At 36.6% G+C, this 12,103-nt stretch overlaps 1 pseudogene across 1 annotated transcript; it reads right to left on the bottom strand.

Annotated features, from left to right (window-relative positions):
- Positions 1-9,584: 9,584 nt before the first annotated feature.
- Positions 9,585-9,851, bottom strand: LOC309817552 (ATP synthase subunit f, mitochondrial-like; annotated as a pseudogene). The gene has a single exon. The product of its transcript is annotated as an ATP synthase subunit f, mitochondrial-like (transcript).
- Positions 9,852-12,103: the final 2,252 nt, after the last annotated feature.

The raw sequence follows: 12,103 nt of genomic DNA, 5'->3' as shown, positions 1-12,103 counted from the left end.
TTGGTCTGTCTAAGACTTCCAGTACTATGTTGCATAAGAGTGGAGAGAGTGGGTATCCTTGGCTTTTTCCTGATCTAAAGGAAAATATTTTATTTTCACCATTGAGTATGATGTTAGCTGAGGGCTGGTCATATATGGTCTTTTCTTCTTCATTGGGAGATTTTTTAAATTGAAGTACAGTTGATTTACGTTATTGTATTAGTTTCATGTGTACAGCAAAGTAATTAGGATTTTCTTTTCCATTATAGTTTATTACAAGATACTGAATATATTTCCCTGTGCTATAGAGTAAATCTTTGCTGTTTACGTATTATATATATAGTAGTGTGCATATGTTAATCCCACATGCCCAAGTTATCCCTCCCCCTATAAACCATAAGTTTATTTTCTATGTCTGTAAGTCTGTTTTGTAAATAAGTTCATTTGTATTAATTTTTAGGTTCCATCTATGAGTGATATCATATAACACTTGTCTTCCTCTGTCAGACTTACCTCACTTAGTATGATAATCTCTAGCTCCAACCATGTTGCTGTGAATAGCATTATTTCATATTTCAGTCTTTTTTATGGCTGGGTAATATTCCATTGTGTGTGTATATATATATCACATCTTCCTTATCCATTCATCTGTTGATAGACACTTATGTTACTTCTGTGTCTTGCCTATTGTAAATAATGCTGCTATGAACATTGGGGTGCATATATTTTTTTGGAATTAGAGCTTTTGTCTTTTACAGACATATGCCCAAGAGTGGATTGTTGGATCATATGGTAACTCTATTTTTAGTATTTTGAGGCAATTCTTTACTGTTTTCCATGTTGGATGCACCAATTTACATTCCCACCAACAGTGTAGGAGGGTTCCCTTTTCTCCTTACCCTCTCCAGCATTCATTATTTGTAGACTTTTTGAAGATGGCCATTCTGACTGGTGTGATGTGATACCACAGTATAGTTTTGATTTGCATTTCTCTAATAATTGGCAATCATGGGCATCTTTTCATATGCCTGCTGGCCATCTGTATGTATTCTTCGGAGACATGTCTATTTAGATCTTCTGCCCATTTTTTTGATTGGTTTGCTTGTTTTTTTTTTTTTTTTTTTGTTATTGAGCTTTGTGAGCTGTTTGTGTATTTTGGAAATTAAGCCCTTGTTTGTTGGGTTCATTGTTTGCAAGTATTTAATCCCAGTCTGTAGGTTTTCTTTTGTTTATGGTTTCATTTGCTGTGCAAAAACTTATGTTTGATTAGGTCCCATTTGTTTATTTTTGCTTTTATTTCTATTGCCTTGGGAGAATGACCTAAGAAAACATTGGTATGATTTCTGTTTTGCCTATATTCTCTTCTAGGAATTATATGGTGTCATGTCTTATATTTAAGTCTCTAAGCCATTTTAAGCTTATTTTGTGTATGGTGTGCAGGAGTGTTCTTACTTCATTGATTTATATGTGGCTGTCCAGCTTTCCCAACACCACTTGCTAAAGAGACTGTCTTTTCTGCATTGTATATTCTTGCCTCCTTTGTTGAAGATCATTTGACTATAGGTGTGTGGGCTTATTTCTGGGCTTTGTATTCTGTTCCATTGATTTATATGTCTGGTTTTGTTCCAATACCATGCTGTTTTTTTTTTAATTTTAAAATTTATTTTATTTGTTTATTTTTTGGCTGAATTGGGTCTTTGTTGCAGCAAGCAGGGGCTACTTTTCATTGTGGTGCACAGGCTTCTCATTGTGGTGGCTTCTCTTGTTGCAGAGCATTGGCTCTAAGCACACAGGCATCAGTAGTTGTGGCTCGAGAGCTCTAGAGCACAGGCTCAGTAGTTGTGGCATGCGGGCTTAGTTGCTCTGTGGCATTTGGGATCTTCCTGGACCAGGGTTTGAACTCGTGTCTCCTGCATTGGCAGGTGGATTCTTAACCACTGTGCCACCAGGGAAGCCCACCATGCTGTTTTGACTACTGTAGCTTTGTAGTGTTTTCTGATGTCTGGAAGGGTTATCTCTGCAGCTTTGTTCTTTTTCCTCAGGATTGCTTTGGCAATTCTGGGTCTTCTCTGGTTTCATATAGGATTCACTTTAGGATTATTTGTTCTAGTTCTGTGAAAAATGTCTGGGTAATTTGACAGGGATCACATTAAATTTGTAAATTGCTTTGGGTAGTATGGCCATTTTAACAATATGAATTCTTCCAATCCAAGAGCATGGAATATCTTTACATTTCTTTGAATAACCTTCTATTTCCTTTATAAAAGTTTTATAGTTCTCAGCATATGTCTTTCACCTCATTGGTTAGGTTTACTCCTAGGCATTTTATTTAATTTATGTATATTTTTTTTTACTTTCTCTTTCTGATATTTCATTGTTAGTGTAAAGAAATATTATGTATTTCTGTGTATTAATCTTGTTTCCTGCTACTTTGCTAATTAATTTATCAGTTTTTATAGTGTTTGTGTGGAGTCTTTAGGCTTTTCTATATATAATATCATGTCATCTGAATATAAGGACAATTTTACTTCTTCCCTTCCAATTTGGATACTTTTTATTTCTTTTTCTTGTCTGATTGCTATGTCTAGGACTTCCAATATTATGTTGAATAGAAGTGGTGAGAGTGGGCATTCTTGTCCTGTTCCTGATTTTAGAGTAAAATCTTTCAGCTTTTCACCATTGAGTATTATGTTGGCTGTGGGTTTGTCAAAAATGACTTTTGTTATGTTGAGATGTGTTCCCTCTATACCCACTTTGGCAAGAGTTTTTATTATGAATGGATATTGAATTTTATCAAATGCTTTTTCTGCATCTATTGAGATGATCATGTGGTTTTTGTCTTTTCTTTTGTTGATGTGGTGTATCACACGTTTGATTTGCATATGTTGAACCACCTTTGTGACCCTGGAATGAATCCAAATTGATCATGGTGTATGATCCTTTTTATGTATTGTTGGATTCAGTATGGTAATGTTTTGTTGAGAATTTTTACATCTGTCTTCATCAAAGATATTGGCCTGTAATTTTCTTTTTTGGTAGTGTCTTTGGTTTTCGTGTCAGGGTGATGGTTGCTTCATAGAATGACCATGGGAGTGTTCAGTCCTCTTCAATCTTTTTGAAGAGTTTGAGAAGGATAGGTATAAATTCTTCTTTGTATGTTTGATAGAATTGCTGGAATATTTTTGATTACTGATTCAATCCAAGCTAGTATTTGGTTTCTTCAGTTTTTCTATTTCTTTCTAACTTAGTCTTGGTGGGTTGAATGATTCTATGATTTTATCCATTTCTCACAGGTTGTCCAGTTTGGTGGTGTATCACTATTCATAGTAGCCTTTTATGATCCTTCAGTTTTCTGTGATATGTTATATTATTTCCTCTTTATAATTTTCTTGATTTAAATCCTGTTTTTTCTGGTTAGTCTAGCTAAAATAATTTCAATTTTATTTATCATTTCAAATAACCAACTCTTTGTTTTGTTAATTTTTTCTATTGTTTTCCTGTTCTCTATTTCATTTATTCCTGCTGCTGTCTTTATTATTTCCTTCTTTCTGCTGCTTTGGGTTTGGTTCATTTTTCTCTTTCTGTTTCCTTGAAGTGTAAAGTTATGTTGTGTATTTTAAATCTCCCTGTTTTCTTGATATATAGCTAAAAACTTCCTTCTTAGAACTGCTTTTGCTGAATCACATACCTTTTGATGTGTTGTGCTTCTCTTTTTATTTGTATCAAGATACTTTTATTCTTTTCCCTTTAGTTCTTCTTTGACTCCTTGGTTTTTCATGTATTCATTTTCTCTTTTAATTGATTTCTGGTTTCATACCATTGTGGTTGGAAAATGTACTTGTTATTATTTAAATGTTAAATTTGCTAAGACTTATTTTGTGGTCTAACATATGCTCTATCCTAGAAAACGTTTGATGTGTGTTCACGAACAATGTGTATTCTGCTATTGTCAGATCAAATGTTCTGTGTATGTCTGTTAGGGCCATTTGGCCTATAGTGTTGTGCAGGGAATAAATCCTGCAGTCCTAGTCAACAGTCTCAGCCAGCAGCACAAATCTGCCCAACCTCAGAGCTCATTATGCAGCCTTTCCAAAAATATGCCCTAATAGTAAGCTTTGTCCACTCAAGGACGAAGGTTCAAAACCACACCTTTCTTATTAATTCTCTGTCTGGATGATCTATCCATTGTTAAGAGTGGGGTATCAATATCACCAACAGTTTTTTGTTGATGTTTATTTCTCCTGTTAGTTCTGTTAGTGTATGCTTTATATATTTAGGTGCTCTGATATTGAGTGTTTTAATATTTACAATTGTTATATCTTCTTGATGGATTGACCTCTTTATCATTATATAATAACCTTCTTCCTTTATACCATTTTAAGTTTAATGTCTTTTGGTTTGATATAAATATAACTAGCTCTGCCGTTTTTTTGGGAGGGGGTTACCATTTGCTTGAAATATCTTTTTTCATCCCTTCACACTCAATCTATGTGTGTTGTTAAGGTTCAAGGGACTCTCGTAGGCAGCATATCATTGGATCTTTTTAAAAATTCCATTTAGCTATTCTATGTCTTTTGATTGGAAAATTTAATCCATTTATGATTAATCTAATTATTGATAGGTAAGGACTTGTTATTGTAATTTTCTTAATTGTTGTCTGACCGTTTTGTAGATCATTGTTTCTCTCTTATCTGCAGTCTTCTTTTGTGATTTGATGACTTTTGACATCAATAATCTTTGACTTTTTTTAGTATGTTCTTTTGTGTAACTACTGCATGTTTTTGTCTTGTGGTTACCATGAGGCTTACATATCTTAAAAATGTCTTAAAATTGTAACACCCTATTTTAAAATGATAACTTTCACAGTATTTCTAAACTTTATACTTTTGTTTCTCCTTTCCCTCACGTTAGGTTACTGAAGTTACAGTTTACATATTTATCATATTTTGTAACCAATAGCAGATTATTGTAGTTATGGTTATTTTTAGTACATTTGTTTTTAAATTTTAATATAAATTTAAATGAATAATGCACTACCATTACCATAGGAGATTATCTGACTTTGACTATATATTTACCATTACCAATAAGTTTTACACTACCTTCATATGTTTTTATCATGCTAATTAGCATCATTTTATTTCCGCTCAAAGAACTCTCTTTAACATGTCTTATAAGGTAGGTAGGTCTACTGTTGATGACCTCCCTCTTCTATTTTTTGTTTGGGAAAGTCTATTTCGCCTTTATTTTTGAACTACAGTTTTGCCAGTTATAGTATTCTAGGTTGACTTTTGTTTTTTTTTTTTCAATATTTTGAATATATCATCCCATTCTCTCCAACCTGAAACATTTGTTTTGAGAAATCCACTGATGGTCTTATGGGGTTTCCCTTGTATTCATTATTTCTCTTTTCATGCCACTTTCAAAATTGCTTTTTTGTCTTTGACTTCTGAAAATTTTATTATAGTGTGCCTTTTTATAGCCTTACTTTGTTTTAACTTATTTGGGGTATTTGGGCCTCATAGATATGGATGTCCATTTTTCTCCCATGGTTTGGGAAGTTTTCCACCATTATTGCTTTAAATATACTTTCTGTTCCTTTCTCTTTATCTTCTCCTTTGGAATTCCCATAAGGTGGATCTTGTTTCTTTTGATCATGTCTCATAAGTCCTGTAGGCTTTCTTCACTCTTTTTAATTCTTTTTCTTTATGGCCTCCAACTGCATATTTTCAAATGCCCTGTCTTCTAGGACACTGATTCTTTCTTATGCATGGTCTAGTCTGCTTTTGAAGCTCTCTATTGAAGTTTTCAGTTCACTTGTATTTTTCAGCTCTAGGATTTTTTTTATTTTTGACAGTTTCTATTTCTTTGTTGAACTTCTCATTTTATTCATGTATTTTATTCCTAATTTTGTTTAGTTGTATATTTGTAGTTCACAAAAGTCCTTTAAGAGGATTATTTTAAATTCTTTGATAGTTTATAGATCTTCATTTCTTTTGGATCAGTTATTGGAGTTTTATTAGTTTACTTTGGTGGCATGATGCTTACCTGATTTTTTGTGATCCTTGATTCCTTATGTTTGTATTTGTGCATTTCTGTAAGCAGTCTCATCTTCCAGACTTTACAGGTTTACTTTTGCACTAACAGTTCTTCACCAGTTCACTTAGTGTGGAATTCTGTACAGGTCAGCTGGTAGTGTCCTTGAGTGGACGAAGCTTACTATTAGGGCATACTTTTGGGCAAGGCTACATAATGAGCTCTGAGGTTGGGCAGACTTGTGCTGCTGGCTGAGAACTGTTGGCTAGGACTGCTGGCTTTATTCCCTGCACAAATAAGTTTATAAGATGAGCTCCACATTTGCCTGTGTTCTCTGGTCAAGCTTTCTAGATGGTTCAGACTGAGTACTATACTCATAAGTAGACAAGACTATGACTTAGATTCCGTACCCTGGTAGGGGAGAAGAATGGGCCCCAAGGCCTGCATTGCTCATTGTTTGGTGACCCAAATTAATCAAGAATGTGCATTGCATTTCCTGGCCAGACAGGTCCACAAGTTTTGTTCTGAAGATGGGGAAATCCATGGGATCTGCTCTCTGTTCATATGAGACTGTAAGCAGGGCTGTATGGTGGGCTCCACAGCTTCCACAGTGATCTGATTAGGTTCCCTGGTCAAGCAGACTGATAACTGGATTCAACAGTGAGCAGGGCTACAAATTAGTTTCCCTGCCCAGGAAGGTGCCCATGTATGCCCCAAATCTGGAATGACTCTTGTTTGGTGATCAAATGTGGCAGAACTATACACCTAGATCCCTGGTCTGACAGACCACTGTCCTAGCTCTACATATGGGTAGGCTCACTAGACAGGCTCTCTGCTTAAGTACTGTTGTAACTGAAGTTGCAGGATCAGCTATACAAATTTCCAGAAACTCTGGTTAGATTTCCTGGTCAGGGCTGGCTGGACCTTGTATTCAGCTTTCGGTAGGGCTATAAATTAGCTTTCCTGCTTGGGTGGGGCTGCAGAAAAGGCCATAGGGCTTGCATGGCTCTTTGGAAATCAAATTCAACAGAACTGTGTGCTAAGCTCCTTGGATATACAGGACCTCTGTCTTGTCTCTGTATATACAGATCTGTTTGCTGGGCTCTTTGGTCAAGTGCTGCTGAATCTGGGCAGCAGGATGGGACACTGAGATTCCAGGGAGCTCCATTTAGGTTTCCTGGTTGGCAGGGTCAGAGGCTGTATTCAGAAGCATGCAAGACTACAGATTAGCTTCCCTGACTAGGGAGAACCACAAAATAGGTCCCAAGGCTAGCAAGACTCTTGTTTCAAGAGCTAATCAGGCAAAACTGCACCAAACTCTCTGGCCATATAGGGTTGCTGGCTTGGCTCTGCAGATAGGCAAAGCTGCTGGCCAGGCTCTAAAGCAGTTCCCATGTTCTCAGGACAGGCTTCTTGGACATGTGGGCCAGGAGGTTCCCTCAGCAATGGGCAGGCCTGTGAATTAGCTCCTCTAGAAAGGCACAGTGTTAGAACTAGTTTTAGGCTAGCAAGACTCTTTGTATGTGGTCTTGACTTCAGCAGTACTGTGATACAAGTTCTCTAGTCAAATGGGACCATTGGCTTTGCTCTTTAGACAGTCAGCACTGCCTGATGAGTTCTCCACTCAACTGTGCTGGGCTAATCAACCTCACAAGATTTCCAACCAGGCTTCTTTCTTGAACAGGGCTGGGAGCAACACTTAACAGTGATAGGGGTTATGACTTAACTCTCCTTCTTTGACAGAGGGGAAGACCAGGTTCCAGGACCAAAAAGGCTCTTTGTTTGTGGTCCCATATCAAGCAGGCCTGCATCCTGCTGAGTTCTTTGGTCAGACTGGACCACCATTTTGGTTTTGCGGATGATCAAACCCACTTGGTTTGGACTTCTATTTGTGTGCCAAAGCTAGAAATACAGTCTGCCAAGGTCTGAGAGCTGGTTGCTACAAGCCACCTGCCTGCTTCTCCATCACAGTCCAGTTCTCAATGGTCAAGATCCATAGAGTCCCCCACAATCCCCATTAGGCAAGTCCAGAGTGACTCTCTTCAGAAACAACCCACAATGCTTGGGGATGTCTACCCTGGGCTCTCTTTTTCCCACTGGAGGAAAAGTAGTGCTGCCCTGGCTTAGGGGAGGAGCAGTGTGGCCAAAGGGTAGCCATTCCTCTTACCCTTCTAACACAGCCCATCTGTGTTATATATATCTATATAGATGTAGGTGGGCAAATAAAGTGGGATTTTTTTAATTTTTTATTTATTTTAAATTATTTTTTTACTGGAGTATAGTTGATTTACAATGCTATGTTAATTTCTGCTATACAGCAAAGTGAATCAGTTATACATATACATATATACACTCCTTTTTACATTCTATTCCCATATAGGTCACTACAGAGTACTGAGTAGAGTTACTTGAGCTATACAGTATATTCTTATTAGTTATCTATTTTACCATGTCACTACAAATGACATCATTTTGTCCTTTTTTATAGCTGAGTAATATTCCATTATATATAATACCACATTTCTTTTTAAAAATTTTATTTTACATTATAGTTGATTTACAATCCACAATATATTTTTTAAAAACTCTTATGCAACTTAATAGAAAAGCAAACAAGCAACCCAGTTAAAAAATGGGGAGAGGCTCTGAATAGACATTTTTCCAAAGAAGGCATACAAATGACCAACAGGCACTAAAAAAGGTGCTCAACATCACTAATCATCAGGGAAATGCAAATCAAAACTACAATAAAATATCACCTCACATCTGTAAGAATGGCTATTACTAAAAAGCAAGAAATAACAAGTGTTGGCGAGGATGTGGAGAAAAGGGAACACTTATGTACTGCTAGAGGGAATGCAAATTAGTGTAGCCATTATGGAAAACAGTATGGAGGTTCCTCAAAAAATTAAAACTAGAACTACCATATAACACAGCAATTCAACTTCTTGGTATTTATCCAAAGGAAACAAAATCATTACCTTGAAAATATACCTGCATCCCCATGTTCAATGCAACATTATTTACAATAGCCAAGACATGAAAACAACAAGGGTTCATCAAGACATTAATGAATTTTTTTAAGTGTGGCATATACACAATAAAATATTATTCAGTCATAAAAGAAGGAAATCCTGCCATTTGTGACAACATAGATGATCTTGAGAACATTATACTAAGTGAAGTCAGACAGAGAAAGACAAATACCAATACTGTATGATCTCATTTGTATGTGAAATCTAAAAAAAAAAAAAAAGTCAAAAACAAAAATATAAAACTGAAGCCATAGATACAAGAGAACAGATTGATGGTTGCCAGAAACAGTGAGTGAAATGGGTAAAGGTGATCAAAAGCTGCAATTTTCCAATAATAAAATAAATAAGTCATGGAGGTATAATGTACAGCATGGTGAGTATGCTTAATAATACTGTATTACATACTTGAAAGTTGCTAAGACAGATTTTTTTTAACCAGTCATCTTTTATTGAGTGTTAATTCTCCATTAGGATATGAAAGGATTCAGGGGTGCCCGGCAAAGGTCATGGTCAAGAATGCAGAGTGCACCCTCTTCAGTGGTACTCACTTGGCTGCTCATGTTCAAGTTCCTTGTAAGAACAGCAGTAGTTGAAAATCACATAAGCTGCCAGCACCATAGAAAACCCAGTGATGCTCCCTTTCTTCACGTTGAAATACTTGTTGTAATATCAGTAATAACCTATTTGAAATGCTCCAGTAATGCCTTTAGGGATGAAACCCCACATTATTATCCAGCTAGGCAGCTCCTTTAATTTGATATCCAGGAGCTTCTTCTCCTTCAGTGGTACAACTGATGTCATCTTAGAGTCCTGGCTGTCTGCTCCAACCTGAACTCTTCCATGTTGAGCAAGGTTTGAGGCATAACTAAAGGCCTTCCCACATTCTTCATCTTCATAGTGTTTCTCACCACTATGAATTCTCCGACGCAAAAAAAGTGATGGCTTTTTCTGGATATAAATGTCTTTCTAATGCTGATTATTTTATAACTTGAATCCAAATCTGTAATCCAGCTTCTTGTTTCTTCTCTCACAACCATTCAGCGTTCTTCTCCTTGCTCCAGTAACACAATTATGTCTGGCTCATAAATGGAATGGTCCACTAAGACCAAATTACTATTGCTCTCCATCAACACATCATAGTACAACTTCTTCTGAATAGGATCAAGAAATTCCAACGCATGCTGAAAGAACTCTTTGGCCACATCCCTGAAAGTTATTGCTTCATAGGCCATGGTTTTAGACCTGCAAGAGCTGATCAGTCCTCAGGGTTTATTTACCAGAAAAAAACAGAGTCCAGAAAACCCAAACCTGAGATTGGGTACCTTGGTCTCTTGTGAGCAGATCTTCCTTCTCCCATGTCTAACTTCAAAACTGAAAAGAGGTCATATAATCCCAAGGAGAAACTCTTTTGTGACTGTCCCCCACGGGCTGTGCACAGTCATTTCTGCAGCAACTTACACAGGTTTCTTGCTTGGATGGTTGCTAGTCACAAGCAGTTTGCAACAAGGAGCCTGGAAAAAGACCCAAAGTGGAAGTTACCTCGTCAGTTGTGGTCTATACCACATTTATTTATCCATTCCTCCATCAATGGACATTTAGGTTGCTTCCATGTCCTGTCTTTCATAAATAGTGCTGCAGTGAATATTGGAGAACAGGTATCTTTTCGAATTATGGTTTTCGCCAGTTATATGCCCAGGAGTTTGATTGCTGGATCATATGGTAGCTCTATTTTTAGTTTTTTAAGGAACCTTTATACTGTTCTTCATAGTGCCTGTAACAATTGACATTCCCATCAACCGTGTAGGAGGGTTCCCTTTTATCTACACCCTCTCCAGCATTTATTGTTTGTAGATTTTTTGATGATGGCCATTCTGACTGGTGTGAGGTGATGCCTCATTGTAGTTTTGATTTGCACTTCCCTAATGATTAATGATGTTGAACATTCTTTCATGTATTTGTTGGCAGTCTGTATATCTTCTTTGGAGAAATGTCTATTTAGGTCTTCGGTCCATTTTTGGATTGGGTTGTTTATTTTGTTATTGAGCTGTATGAGCTGCTTATAAATTTTGGAGATTAATCCTTCATCAGTTGCTTCATTTGCAAATATTATCTCCCATTCTGAGGGTTGTTTTTTGGTCTTGTTTCCTTTGCTGTGCAGAAGCTTTGAAGTTTCATTAGGTCCCATTTGTTTATTTTTGTTTTTATTTCCATTTCTCCAGGAGGTGGATCAAAAGGATCTTGCTATGATTTATGTTGTAGAGTATTCTGCCTATGTTTTCCTCTAAGAGTTTGGTAGTTTCTGACCTTACATTAGGTCTTTAATCCATTTTGAGCTTATTTTTCTGTATGGTGTTAGGGAGCGATCTAATCTCATACTTTTACATGTACCTGTCCAGTTTTCCCAGCATCACTTATTGAAGAGGCTGTCCTTTCTCCACTGTATACTCCTGCTTCCTTTATCAAAGATAAGGTGACCATATGTGAGTGAGTTTATTCTGGGCTTTCTATGCTGTTCCATTGATCTATATTTCTGTTTTTGTGCAAGTACCATACTGTCTTGATTACTGTAGCTTTGTAGTATAGTCTGAAGTCAGGGAGCCTGATTCCTCAGGCTCCGTTTTTCATTCTCAAGATTGCTTTGGCTACTCGGAGTCTTTTGTGTTTCCATACAAATTGTGAAAAATTTTGTTCTAGTTCTGTGAAAAACGCCAGTGGTAGTTTGATAGGGTATACATTGAATCTGTAGATTGCTTTGGGTAGTAGAGCCATTTTCACAATGTTGATTCTTCCAATCCAAGAACATGGTATATCTCTCCATCTATTTGTTTCACTTTTAATTTCTTTCATCAGTTTCTTATAATTTTCTGCATACAGGTATTTTTTCTCCTTAGGTAGGTTTATTCCTAGATATTTTATTCTTTCTGTTGCAATGGTAAATGGGAGTGTTTTCTTGATTTCACATTCGGATTTTTCATCATTAGTGTACAGGAATGCCAGAGATTACTGTGCATTAATTTTGTATCCAGTTACTTTACCAAATTAATTGATCAGCT

The sequence above is a fragment of the Grampus griseus genome (assembly GCF_964374135.1).
Source record: "Grampus griseus genome assembly, chromosome: X".
Classification (NCBI taxonomy): Eukaryota; Metazoa; Chordata; class Mammalia; order Artiodactyla; family Delphinidae; genus Grampus; species Grampus griseus.
Note: the sequence above shows the minus strand (reverse complement) of the source record. Positions and strands in the feature narration are given on the sequence as shown.